The sequence below is a fragment of the Podarcis vaucheri genome (genome assembly GCF_965113315.1).
Source record: "Podarcis vaucheri genome assembly, chromosome: 8".
NCBI lineage: Eukaryota > Metazoa > Chordata > Lepidosauria > Squamata > Lacertidae > Podarcis > Podarcis vaucheri.
In genome coordinates this window covers 30,623,301-30,638,198 of record NC_138766.1, presented here as the reverse complement: position 1 = coordinate 30,638,198, position 14,898 = coordinate 30,623,301, and the positions used below count along the sequence as shown (strand labels likewise).

The 14,898-nt window shown below is 43.2% G+C and overlaps 1 long non-coding RNA gene across 1 annotated transcript; it reads right to left on the bottom strand.

Annotated features, from left to right (window-relative positions):
* Positions 1-9,528: 9,528 nt before the first annotated feature.
* Positions 9,529-14,426, bottom strand: LOC309538836. The gene is made up of 4 exons (XR_014222368.1): positions 14,151-14,426; positions 13,958-14,059; positions 10,671-10,881; positions 9,529-10,249 (listed from the first exon to the last, which is right to left on the bottom strand). It is a non-coding gene; the product is annotated as an uncharacterized lncRNA (long non-coding RNA).
* Positions 14,427-14,898: the final 472 nt, after the last annotated feature.

Below are 14,898 nucleotides of genomic sequence, written 5' to 3'. Positions count from 1 at the left end.
AAGGCGGCTGCATTCAGAAGCTTGAGAAGATCTGGCCCTGAATAGCAGTGTAACAGTAGCCCTTGGGAAGCAGAACTGGGCCACCAAAGAACAGCTGCCAAAGAATAAACAACACTGACTTCTACCCTGACTGACTGAGAGCCTCTTTGAGTCCAAAGTGTGGTGGAAGGGCATTGTGTGTATGTTGAAACCAGTGGTGATTGATGATTATTGGTCCTGGTAGGGCAGAATGTAGGGAGCCAAACAGTAGGTGGCACAAGAGCCAATTCTAGTCCCCATCTCTCTCCCTTCTGCAACACTGACACCCAGGAAGAGGAAGCTGACAGGCTGTGCTACCCAATGGACTGGATGCAAGTAAAAAGGCAGGTAGGTGAAACCAGGCTGATGTTGGTGGGGAAGTGCCTCATCCCCTCTAAGGGACCATCCTCTTCTGGTGGAAACCCTCATTCTTAATCTTATGAGATGCTGATTCAATGGGGGGGGGGTGAAATAAGGCTGCAAATTGGAAATGAAAGGAGGCAACTGTACTTGCATGGTGAGGCCCCAGGCCCTGCAGTTCCCCCCAGAAATAAACACACAGACACGAATATGTTGGGTTAATGGGATAAATTAGGCTACAACTTTATTGGTTACAGATGTGAGCGGTTGGGCTTAGGCATTTGGATGAAGCCAGACTATATCCTGACTCCTGCCCATCTGCAGGAAGTCTCTGAAGTGTCAACCACCGATAGCCCCCCCCCATGATATACATTAATTAAGAGCACCCCCAGGGTCCCCAATGGGGTTGTGACATGGCCCTAGCCACACCCAGGCTTTGGACAGGAACCACCCCCGGATCCCTTTAACGGGATACTCTTAACGAGGAGGGGCAGGCGGAGGCAACAACCTCCCCTCCCATAAACAAGGCTTAAAGGTAAAGGTACCCCCTGACCATTAGGTCCAGTCACGGACGACTCTAGGGTTGCGGCGCTCATCTCGCTCTATAGGCTGGCGTACAGCTTCTGGGTCATGTGGCCAGCATGACTAACCCGCTTCTGGTGAACCAGAGCAGCGCACGGAAACACCGTTTACCTTCCCGCTGGAGCGGTACCTATTTATCTACTTGTACCTGACGTGCTTTCAAACGGCTAGGTTGGCAGGAGCAGGAACCAAGCAACAGGAGCTCACCCCGTTGTGGGGATTCGAACCGCCGACCTTCTGATCAGCAAGCCCTAGGCTCTGTGGTTTAGACCACAGTACCACCCGCGTCCAATGCCTAAGGCTGCAACTTGGAAATGAAAGGGGGCAACTGTACTTAAGTTGAAGGAACTGTACTTAAAGGGATTGTGGCAGCTGAAGACAATTTATTATTAAGTGGATTGAAGGCACAATTGAATTATTTTGATGGCATAAGATCAGATAATAATAATAAAATAATAATAATAATAATAATAATAATAATACCCCACCCATCTGGCTCAGTTTCCCCAGCCACTCTGGGGAGCTTCCAGCACATATAGAAACATAATAGAACATCAAACATTTTTAAAAAATCCCTGATACAGGGCTGCCTTCAGACATCTTCTAAAAGTTGTGAATAATAATTTTGTTATTTATATTAATTTTTAAAGCAAATAAGGTCAGACCAAATGCTGCCCAATGACAGTTTAAATCCCTGTCTTTTAAAGCTGACTAATCTGTTTTGGAAGGATTGTTTTAAAACACCCACAATGCTCTATGGTGGTGTGCATGGGTATGGGTTATTGTGATCCCCAGACTTCTCCCCACAAGGCTTCCTGATCCCTGTTAATGAGAAAGGAGAAGGCCCAGAGAACAAAGGAAGGACATAAGCTTTTCCCCAGCCACCCCACTTTTTGCTCATTTGATCTGGTGGGGCAACTAAATGAAGGAGCAGGCCTGTGAATGGTTGAGGAATTAAGCACAGTAGGGTTTGACTGTTGCTAGCTTCCTCGAAGCGTCCCTGTTAATGTTGCCTTTGGGCCGAAAGACCACAAATAAAGGTCAGAATTCTCCATTAACTTGGTTTTGATGTCCTCATTTCCCTCCACTCCACCCCAGCGCTCTCCTTCTTAATAGCTTCTTTTATTTTTCAAGCACTACATGGTCAGCTCATCGATTAGCGGGCCCATACAAAGCGGCCTAATGACCGGTCATCCTTAATGAGAAAAGTGGCTGCTCTTGAAGTGGCGCGACTTGGGCCAGCTTCCCCACTGAGTGCCGGCATGTCATGCTTAGCCTCGCCTTTTGAGTGCAAGAGCCCATGGAAAATTGACAGCGAACAACAGCCGGGCGCCCCTGAACAGAATGTACCATGTGCGTGGCTATTTAGTGCTGTGAAAGAGAGAGCGCTTCCACAATTGGGAGCGAACATAAGGAGTCCTTCAGAGGAGAAAAGGGGCCTTGGCAAATTTATAGACTCCCCTGAAAGCAAGCGATTACAGATCATTATCCAATTGAGGCAGATTGATGGGACGGGGTCAAAGTAATATCGCAGAGCTCGCTGAAGGGACAATGCCTGCCTGTCAGTGGTGTCCGGGAACAGAGAGAGAAAGGAAGTCGCCACACACAGAGAGCAGAGGCTGAAACTTGTCCCGGAAGGCTGATTATACATCACTGAGCCTTGTGATACTATCAAATAAAAATGGCACGATTGGTATCATTGGGTTAAAATCATGGTCAGTAGCAAAAATTCTAGATAGGTAGCGAGTGTGTGTGTGTGTGTGTGTGTGTGTGTGTGTGGAGGGGGAGAGAGAGAGAGAGAGAGAGAGAGAGAGAGAGAGAGAGAGAGAATCAATCAGGTCTGTCTAATTCACACATCCTAAACGAAATGTGAACCAAAACACACTTGTCCTTCAAAATTCACATGCCTTCAAGTTTTGTGCAGCCAAAAAAACTAACTGCACAAAAATGTGTACATTAGGAGGAAAAAACATAGTATTTATATGTAATAGAAAATGCATTTTAATAAAGTTGTGGCCAATTTAATCCCATAGCACATTGTCTTGAGTCGTTATTCACATGACGGGGGGACCGTGCAGGATCTGGGGACTCCGCCTGTCCACGCAAATGCATTTTATTAGCGGGAATTGTGTGTGTGTGTGTGTGTGTGTGTGAGAGAGAGAGAGAGAGAGAGAGAGAGAGAGAGAGAGAGAGAATGAGAATAGTCTGAGAAACAGCACCTCTGTGTTTCATAAGATTAAGGAGATTACTTGTAAAGTGGAAGTGAGCACTAATTAAAATCTTGAGCAACCAGCCAGCCAGTCAAAGAGGCTGTAAGTTTAACTATTCTCTGCTGGAGAGAAACATCAACAAGCTTACTGCCCACTTCACCATTTATCAGCCACATATCATAGGCAATTGTTGATGTGATATGGCGAATGGCTACAGCTAAGGAAGGGAAGATCTCTCGATTTCAGTTTTTTGCAGTTTCTCATTTTTTCATTTTCTAAAATTCTAACATATTAAGTTTTATAAACAAGAGCGTAACACATTACAGGTAAGTTACTATAGAATTATTGCAAGGCCTTGAGCACAGTGTAAAGTCATTACCAGGACTCATTTTTCCAATCTTAAATTCAGTTTTCCACATTTCCACATCACTTTGCATTTCCTAAAAAAATAGCCCTCCTTAAAATTCAGCAGCATTTTAATGTGAATTTTCCCTAATATACGCATTATTGCAAAGCGGTTTTTCTTAATATAGTGCTTTTTGCCTTTAAATACAAGCTGATATGCCTTTAAATATCTCCATTTTGCACTTGAGAGAGAACATTCTGTGACAGTAACCTTTATCTTTATTGTGCTAAAGAAACATAGTCTCATCAGTCATCATATTGTGACAGCCATAAAGGCTTCACAGGACATTTTATTAGTTTGTTAGATAAACTTAATTTTTTCAAAAAAAGAGAGAGAAGAAACCTCTCAAATGAATTGCAACCAGCTTTCAGAATAACAAATACATTGTTTACAGTGAAATTAATTCCATCTGACATCCACAGCCACCATATGCAAAACACCCATTATTTGTCCTTTCCCTTTGAAAATCATTTTATTGGAATGTATCAGTTAAACTAAAACACATGACCTCCCTTCTTGTGCCATGAAAGAAACCACTGAAGAGAAATTATTTTTCTTTTTTTAAAAAAAAAAAATCTCCATTCATACAGAACCTCTGGGAAAGGATTTTTATCGGTGACTCTGTAATGGCAAGTGTATCACATGCATCCTGCTCCATTAACTGCCTGGCTTTGGAAGAGTTTGGTCAACATTCAGGAATTTACTTGATGAAAGGCTGGCCTATGAAAGTGCCACCGGCTCTGAGAGCTGCGGGAGTCGCGCTTCCTAACTTCCTGCATCAGCATCACAAATGACGCAGTGCCATGCGCTCATGTGATGGAACACACATTGCAAACTTGGATTGTTGTTACATCCAGGAAAAGATACTATCCGTAGCGAAACTTAGGTGAAACCTAGGCTATCTATCTATCTATCTATCTATCTATCTATCTATCTATCTATCTATCATCTATCTATCTATGTAACTATATCTATCTATCAATAATAATAATAATAATAATAATAATAATAATAATAATAATAATAAATTATTTATACCCCGCCCATCTGGCTGGGTTTCCCCAGCCACTCTGGGTGGCTTCCAACAAAATATTAAAATACAATAACCTATTAAACATTAAAAGCTTCCCTAAACAGGGCTGCCTTCAGATGTCTTCTAAAAGTCTGGTAGTTGTTGTTCTCTTTGACATCTACTGGGAGGGGGTTCCACAGGGTGGGTGCCACTACCGAGAAGGCCCTCTGCCTGGTTCCCTGTAACCTCACTTCTCACAGTGAGGGAACTGCCAGAAGGCCCTTGACGCTGTACCTCAGTGTCTGGGCAAAACAATGGGGGTGGAGACACTCCTTCAGGTAAATTGGACCGAGGCCGTTTAGGGCTTTAAAGGTCAGCATCAACACTTTGAATTGTGCTCGGAAATGTACTGGGAGCCAGTGTACGTCTTTCAAGACCGGTGTTATATCTATCTATCTTAATACAATTATACATATTTACCTTAGAGTAAGCCTCAGAGACCACAATGAGATTTACTTCTGAGTAAATGTGCACTAGGATGTGCTTTGAAACTCTGAAGAGAAAGATAGCACATCAGCACTAGGGAAGATAAGCTGAGCATCTAGAGAAACAGGGCAACTGAGCAGCAGTGACCAAAGTCAATAGCTTTATAGGACCAATTGGGATCCTACTGGCCACTTCTGTCACCCGACTGCTGTTGACCTGGCATGTACAATAGCATCTTCTCCTTATCAACAATGATGCTGTGGCACTGAACAACAACAGGGAACATCCACCACATTGGCCCATCAACAGTGTTAAAGTAAGATCCAACTGCCTGTCTGGCCATAGAACGGGAGAGAGAGAGCACAATCATATCCTTTGCTTCAGGCAGTGAAATGTCTTGGGTTGGCTCTGATCCATGAAAACCACTTCTTGTAAGCTCTCATTTCGGTCTTGGATGTGACTCCCTAATTCCTAGGGATGTGACTCCCTAATTCCAATTGCAAAACAGAGTTGGACAGGCCCTCCCGCCTTAAGGCTGAGTAATCTTGTACTTATCGCTCCTTAGTACCATTCTGAATTCAAGGGCAAGGTGGCTCACTTTGTGATCCAGTTCACCTGTCATGTATGGCACCACGCCAAGGGATTGATCCGACTTTCTGGTTTTGCTGCTTGTTGGCTTGACTGGGATGTTTATGGAGTCATGAAGTCAGGGAAGCTCCTGTTAGATAGCAGTGCCACCACCAAGCCAGAGCTCCTCTAACCTAACATACATATACCCAAAAGACTGTCATATGAAAACAAAGAGTGGTATAGGGCAGAGAAACAGAGGACAAGAGCAGAGTGAAACAGAAAATTTAATTTCCCCCACTTCCAATCCACCAAACTCTCAATCCAAATGCACAACTATATGTCTAGGTCATCTTCAGATCTGCTTACTGCTAAGAGCCACAACACAGAAGTCAATCTATGAGGAAAAGCATACTAAAGATATCTACCACATTATACGCAGAGAATGTTTCCATCCAAGTGAAGTAGAAGCCTCTGTAACATGTGCTTAAGACATCTCATGAATAGCTTATGACATTATATTAATAATATTAAATTTAACACTAGAATAAAACAGCAGACAGGGAAGAATTCCAGCTAAGTAATTCTCCAGGCTCCAAGAGCTGAGGTTTATTTCTTTTTTAATTGTGTTTTTGTTTTCCAAACTGATTACCTACTTAATTCCTAAAAATAATTACACTTACTGTCTTTGATCTGTAGTAAATGGCTAAATAATACCTCCCTGCAGGCAGAGAAGGTGCCAGCTTCTTCCAGAGGAATTGTGGTTAGACCCGGGTTCCTTTCTTAGCATTCACACCAATTACACTGCTGTCTGTAGTGTCTGTGATCTTCGTGTGTGTGAGAGGGTGATACAAATTTTGCAAGAGGAAAAATAATATTCAATCACTATAGCTTTCTGGAGCTCTCCATAGTACAATAACTTTTTCTAGTGTGGTTTTGAGCCCATCCATTCATGACACTTATCCAGTTGTGCTTAAGTTGTGATCAACTTAAGACATACCTATGAAGTTTGTTTACCCATATAAAATGTATACAGTTTAAAGTGTTGGTAGTATTGGGGTAAGATTGCTCAGAATTCTCTGTTAGATTTTTCTCCCTCTGGTCACTGATCCCTGAGAAGAAATAATAATAATAATAATAATAATAATAATAATAATAATAATAATAATAATCTGGAATAATTATGAAACCAGTTGGGGTTTGTGGAACAGATGTACCCTTACTGATGGGAGAAGGAAGACACAGTACTGCCAGAAGTAGCTGGGGTGTCAACAACATAACCCAAGTTATTTTGCAGTGAGCAAAACCTCAGGTTAAAAACCACAGAATTACCCTCACAGGACCTGACTGTACAAGAGCACAACCATGGGCTTACATCTCACTAAGGCAGGAGTGGGAAGCCTGCTGCCTTCCCCATATTGGTGAACTACAATTTCCATAATCCATGACCACCAGCTAGGGCTGAAAGGGGGTGAAGTCCAACATGTAGAGGACCACAGGTTCTCCTACTCCTGCAACAAGGCAAACTAGTGCTGAGCCCTCTTGGCTTGACGTTGAGTGTCCCAACCACTGGTGGCACCATTCACCAGCCTGTTTAGTGAAACACACTATCCTCCAAGTAATGTCTGTTAGATTCCCTATTCAAAGGTGGCCTCAGGGCAGCACAGCCAGTTTCCCCCTACAGGGTGCAGGTGCCTTCCTGCCTCCTTCCCAAAGCTCCTTAAGCACTGGGCTTTGGGAAGGAGGTGTGAGGGCTCTGACAGGATCCTAGAGGACCAAAGCCTGCTTAGTGCTTGCCCAGCTTTGGGAATGAGGAAGAAGGGTTCGAGGACATTGCCAGATGAGCCTCGTGCCTCCTTCCCTAACCCTGGCACCTCCATCACCCAGCTTTAGGAAGGCACCATGAGGGCTATGTAGGCCTGAAAATTTTTGGCCTTGCACAGGGTGCCATATTAGCAAGGTCCGCCCTGCCTTATTACTACTTCACGGGGTGTCATCCCCTCCAAATTGGGGAAGTGGGGGCACAGAAGAAAAAGGAGAAGGAGGGGAAGGTGTGTTGGTTAATGAATCATAAAACACGATGTTTTATTGATGTGAAAAGAAGAAGATGCACTTTTTTCTTAGTAAGGCCTCCAGAAATCCAGAATCAATGGTTTGGAACTTTTGTTTGAATTGAGCCTTGAGAAGGCGCCGTTGTGATTTGCATGCTAGTAAACACCTTACAATTTTTCCCCCTGTTAACAGAATGGATTTAACTGCTAATTAAAACTAGTCTGTAAGCACTATGGAAAATTAATTAAACCATTTAGCAGAGAGATGCAAATGAGGCTCAGCTGCTGCTTGGACATTAGTGCAGGAAGAGTCACACTCCTGTTCATTAGCAAGTCCTGTCATTTTCCAATAGTGCACGGTATGGATCAGTAACTGGCAGCCCCTGGGCCAAATCCGGGCCTGTGCTGCCTGCTTCCCCACCCCCCACCCCAACCAACACGTCTCAGTTCCAGCCCAGAGTGAAATAAAGATGTGGAGGACTTTTGAAGTTTAAACAGTGGTTGTGATATGAGATTGCTTCAAAGCATGCTTATTCCCTACTCAAGGAGGTCCTATAATGATGATGAGGATGATGATGATGATGATGATGATGATGATGATGATGATGATGGATATACCAGTAGATGGGAAGCCTAAGGAAGGCTCTGTGTGGTAAAAAAAAAGTAAGGGGAAGTAGAAAATTTGCACATCTCCCACATGGTAGGTTGGTAACAGGAAAGATTCTCAAGTTCACCCTTTGAACATAGCACCAAAGCATAAAAAGTAGGAAACTTCAGCTGGTTCACAAAGGAGATGCCAGATTATTGGTGGGTGAGAGTTCATGGAAGTGCTTTGCTCATTTCCAGGTGCTGATTTTGACAAGTGTTGGCCAACCTTAGCAATGCTTGAATAATTATTTCTGAATTTTTATACAAAAGGAGACATACGCATCTGCTCCTGAGGGTCCCCCAACTCTTTGGAGTAGCTCTTGAAGGTGTATGAGGCGGTTTGAGGTGAGAGGAGAAGAGAAGGATGGTCTATGGAAGTCTGCTGCATGAGTTGGAACAGCAGTGTTGGAAATGATCCACACTTAAAAAAAAAAATATGAGAAGTGGGTTAAGGCAACTGGCCTTAATTTCTGCACCACGTAAGCAGCAAACATGTTTGATGGTCTCACATATTGTAGTCACTTCCAACGTAACCTCCTTGCACCCACATTTTCCTTTGGTTTTTTAGCCCCCTTCTTCCCACGAATGGCAGCCTTTGAATTGCATCTCTCCCTTTTCAGGCTCTCCACAAAGATTCTACCATGCACAGAAACCAACACAGATTGACACGGTGTTACTTTTCACCATGTGATAACAATCTATTCTGATAAAAAAATATTGCAGTGTTGCAATGGGAATATTTATAAATTGCAGGAGTTCCCCCCAATTTTCAGTCTTCACTAAGACAAAGAGGAGACATGAGAACAATTTGAAGCCTCACCCACATGCTGTGTGTTTCATTAATCCACTTCATTGCCAAAATATGTTTTAAGAAACCTCAGGTTAATGATAGGCCCAGGCTTGTCTATTTCCCATAAAATAGCACTTTGCTAGATAGGATCATGCATGGAGTGGCATAATGTATGGAATTATACTACTCATTGCATTACAGCAGGAGTACAGTCAGGGAAGGGCAGAATGCGTACTTATTTCTCTAGCCAGTCTTTCCCTTTTCCAAATTACACTCCGGGCAGCTCTTCTCCTCACAGGATACTCCATTGGAGGTTGTGCACTTCTCTCTCTTTCAAGCCAAGAGAAGCAACTTCTTCCCACAGTGAGGCATTTACCAACTCCCTGGACTCACCAATCAACATTTTTCAACCAGCTTTATTTTTTTTTTAAAAAAAAAAAAATATATTTTTATTTGATTTTACAAATACAAAATTATGACAAACCAAATGCATATCCATATATAGAGATTCCTCTGAATCTCACAACTTCTCCCCACTCCCTCCATGGTTCTTATTCTCAACATTTATAACTGCATATTATTCCATAATCTATATTATCCATGCTATTTGTTACATTACAAGTGAGAGTAAAACCCTGCTAATGTTCCCATCTGCTTTCAGTGGTCTCCTAAATAACTTACAAATTTTCCCATTATTTTTTCAAAGTTTTTGTCTTCTTGGTTCCCAAGTTTTCCAGTCAGCTTTGCCATTTCAGCACAGTCCATCAGCTTAACCTTTCATTCTTCTCTGGTAGGGACTTCATCTTCTTTCCATCTCTTTTTCAACTAGCTTTAAGATTCAAACCGGCTAAGGGTTGAGAAAGCAAGCAGCTGTCCACACTCATTTAAGCACTTCATCTACTGTACACCCCCAGCCCTCAATAAATAAGACTCACTCCAAACAACATGGCCAGATGGAGCTCTGGATGCCTCAGCTGAAACTGAGCCAACTGTGACAACAAATTAAGAGTGAAAAAAGTGACTTTATCCTCCAAAGACAATTTTTTCACAGTGGGCCTCAGAGGGTGTTGATACTCCTGGCTGTGACCCTTGACCACTCTGAAGAGCTCTTCTGGACAGCTACAAAAGTGGCAAAGACATAAGCTTACTTATGTATACCTGAAGGAGCGTCTCCACCCCATCATCCAGCCCAGACACTGAGATCCAGCTCTGAGGACCTTCTGGCTGTTCCCTCGCTGCGAGAAGTGAGGTTACAGGGAACCAGGCAGAGGGCCTTCTCAGTAGTGGTGCCTGCCCTGTGGAACACCCTCCCAGAATATGTCAAGGCAATAAACAACTATTTTGCTTTTAAAAGACAACTGATGGCGACCCTGTTTAGGGAAGTTTTTAATGTCTGATGCTGTATTGTTTTTAATATTCAGTTGGAAGCTGCCCAGAGTGGCTGGGGAAGCCCAGCCAGATGGGCGGGGTATAAATAAGAAATTATTATTATTATATTATTATCATTACTATCCCTGCCACGGGGTAGTGTATTTATTACCTTGTACCACTTGCACACTAGCTGGCTTCATTGTCAGTCGCTCCTGGGAACACAGAGGACCACATCAGTCTCCTCTGCACTGGAGAGCCATCTCGAAGCAATCACATCAGTGGTCCTTCCCATCTTACCATTCTGTAACAAGACCAGGCACTTGATAGGAGCACTAGCCATGCCAACTGGAAAATCCCTCAGAGGAAGTCTGGGCCTGGATCTAGACACATCAAAGAAACGTTTCATTTTAAAGTATTGTAAATTTATATAGGGAAAACAGGTAGAGAAAAACGGGACTCCACATCGCCATCCGGTGGGGCACAATGTTATATCACACATACAACGCATATAAATCGCCTTTTTTTATCAGTCTAGCTGAGCCCTGGGATACCTTGCTTTAATCCATTCTGCAACCATGGAATCCACTTTGGTTTATTTTGATTGTGTGTGTTCCTTTTTGTCCTCAGTCTCTATCTGTGCCTGCCTGATGCCCCTCCTCTTTCCTTTTCTTTCCTTAAAAAAAACACCCCATCTTTTCCCTTTCAAAGCAGTTATAGCACTGCTAATGCAGCACATCTCAGGCCAGGATGTGACGTGACCTCCTTGTAGGTCATGACCCACTAGCTGGAGACAAATGATATAAATTTAGCATCTTGTCTTACACTGCAAGAAATGAGTATTACCGGAGAAGAGAACTACCGAAGAAGTCAGGCATAATATGCTTTCTATCCCGGTGGTATAGAACAGTAGAGGAGCAAAATTAGCAGGAACGGTCTTCTTGCTCAAATATTGCTGATCCTCACAAGAGAGATTCAGGTTGCAATTGGATCCATCTCTATAGCAGTCCAATATGATGTTATAATTCCAGAGTTTTTTACTGCAGAGAATGAATCAAAGCAGTTGCATGACAACAAAAGTTTGCATGTACAGTGGTGCCTCGCAAGACAAAAAGAATTCCTTCCGCGAGTCTTTTTGTCTTGCGATGTTTTTCATCTTGCGAAGCACGGTCTGTCGCAACTGCGCCTCTTCAAGCGGCTTTAAGAAAAAAGCGCAAGATGTTTTCATCTTGCGAAGCAAGGCCATAGGGAAATTCATCTAGCAACGCAAAAACGGAAAACCCTTTCGTCTAGCGAGTTTTTCATCTTGCAAGGCATTCGTCTTGCGGGCCACCACTGTAAACTAGGCATTTGCAGATACCTTCATTCATTCTCTCTCTCTCTCTCTCTCTCTCTCTCTCTCTCTCTCTCTCTGTGTGTGTGTGTGTGTGTTTGTGTGTGCATTGCTGCTGTTCAAAAAAGCCCCAACTTCATGAATATAATTTGGACCTGCTCACTTGGTCCTCAGAGATTTGGCCTCATAAGAATGAGGCCCTTGCAGTGGCGTAGCGTGGGTTGTCAGCACCCGGGGCAAGGCAAGTAATTTGCACCTCCTAACCCGTGGATTTGCGCCCCCTAACCCTAACCCCCAGATGTTGCGCCCGGTGCGGCCGGCCCCCCCTGCATCCCCCACACTACGCCACTGGGCCCTTGTACCCTTGTAACACAGCATACAATACCCTCCAACATTTGTCCGATGAACGTCCCATTCTATAATGATATTTTTGCTATTTATACCCCACACATCTTACTGGGTTGCCCCAGCCACTCTGCGCAGCTCCTAACATGTATAAAAACATAACAAAACATTAAACATTAATTTAAAAAGAATTCCCTATACAGGATTGTGTTCAGATAGCTCTGGGGTCAAATAACTCCATACCCTCCAACATTTCTCCAATGAAAAGTGGGACATTACAGGATCACATCAGAAAGTGGAATGGCTTACCTAAACCAGGGACATCCCTGGAAAATAGGGACACTTGGAGGGTCTGATACTGGATGCAGGTATTCTTTGGGAACACTTTCAAGCATCATGTTAATAGTTTATCATTACAATCATTAACACAACATTATAAGCCCTAGAGGCCTGTCGCCAATTATATGGCAGGTAAATGCTAATGCACACATCCCTTCTCCTCTCCCATCTGCCAGCAACAGACCCAATATATGCTCAGTCTTTCTTTCTCTCCCATCTTTTTCTAGCACACAATACCACACTGGTTCCCTTTGGACTGCAAATGTCTCTGGATGTGGTGATTCTATCGTTACCAGTATGCATACATGTGTATATGTCAGGATAAAAAAAAATTAGAAATGCGTTGAAATATTTGTGGCTATATAAATATGAATTTAAATATGAATTTTCATATGGTTTTTTAACCTACAGATTAATGCAGAAAAATGCAGGTGCAGATCTCTCACTTTGTTGTGAGCCTCTAATACTGGGTGTCAGACCTTTAAGAAAAACGTGATCGTGTGCTTGAAGTGGACGGTACTCAGATCCAGGGGGCAGAATACTGCACTTCAACCCCATCCAAGCTACGGGCTTCTTAAATTGTCTTGGATAAGGTGGCAACTGAGCCTCCGTTTTCCCCATCTGTGAAATGGGCATGACGGCAATAGTAAGTGCAATAGTAAATTGCCAGAGCAAGCTAAGTATGAAAATAAGGAGGAGATAATCCCAGATGAGGAAGAGATCATTAAAGAGGTTCATTCATTCGGAATAAACACATAGGAAAGTGACCCTGATCAGAAATCAGGTCCATTTTTCATTCCCCAGTTGCTGCCAAGTAGGAATTCCAAGTGCAAAAAACCCCCCAGGGCATATCATTTCCAGAGCTCAGGTGCCCTAGGAAAATTTTGTTTCCCATGGTCTGGGAGCCTGGCACTGCAGCACCAGGAAGGGAGGGTGACGAGTTCCGCCATCCCCGTTTAAGATCCAGAACAGAGAATAATTTTTCAGGGTATATGGTGCTCATTTTTGGAGCAAAGCATAGCACAGTGTTAAAAAGGCTGGACAATTTTGCAATCAAAACCAGGTAATTGCAGTGGCGTCACTAGTCTCTATCTGTGGGCACGTCTGTCTGTCACATCTGTCTGTAACTAATCTCTTTCTGTTTGGTGTGCTTGTCTGTCACTTCACCACCTCTCCCATCTTCCCTTGCCAGCTTCCCTCTCTCACACACAGTGCTTTTTCACGTCTCTCCGACTCTGTCACCCATCTTTCTCTCACGGCTATCTCACCTGTGTCACTCAACTCCCTCACCCCTTCCCTGATGCACGTGCTTCTTGTCGACATTTTCCCCGCCATGAGTGAAATGCAAGATAAGTTAGCAGAACATCGGAATCCATAAATAAAGCCAAGGAAACACAAATAAAAAGAATTGCGTAATACCCGAGTACAAGATGTGCACATACCTATGAGGAACATGATGTACATCTGCGTGTAGGATCAGATATATGTCTCTTTTTAAAGCTCAGGAGTGGAAGCCTCTTTTAAAGTTCAGTTCTACACAGATCCTGTAAAGCAAGATTGTCTTAGACGCTCCTATACAACTTCACAAAGAGCAGGTTAAAGCAGCACCGAAGATGAAGAGCAAAAACGCTTTACCTTTACGCCATGGCTTGTAACCAACCACAGAAACGGAAAAACAGGATCCCATCGAATAGACTCGACACGAACCAAAGTAATTACAGAGTTGGTGCTCTCTTTGCTAAACACCAAGTAGTGAGTTTATGAAGCAATAAAATGATTGCACCTAGTTAGAACTGGGAAGACTCGTTGATTCCCTTCATACGGCATCAGGCACATGTGGTTTTGCGGCCGGCGTGCTTTTGCTTGACCCGAAGCCAACTTCAAGGAAGCTATCAGATGAGACTGCCAGTCACAACAATTGTTTCCAATGACTCAACAATTCCACAGCAGAATCTTTTCAAGCTGTTTGCAACATGGAAACAACAAAAAAGGAAAGAGAGAGGACCACATAGCTCAGTAATGGAAGCCACTTGGTACAATGCTACTATCAACTACCATATAATTGGGGGGTTGCCTAATAATAATAATAATAATAATAATAATAATAGTACCCAACCCACGTGACTGCTTTGCCCCAGCCACACTGGGCGGCTTCCAGCCTATACAAAAACACAATAAAACATTAAACATTAAAAACTTCTCTGTACAGGGCTGCCTTCAGATGTCTTCTATAGATTGTATAGTTACTTATCTCCTTGACATCTGATGGGAGGGCATTCCACAGGGTGGGAGCCACTACTGAGAAGGCCCTGTATAATAATCTCTGTGTGAATCTTGGGTCCGTATAGAGTTTCTCTGTACAGTTCTTTTGTTCAGCATCCTA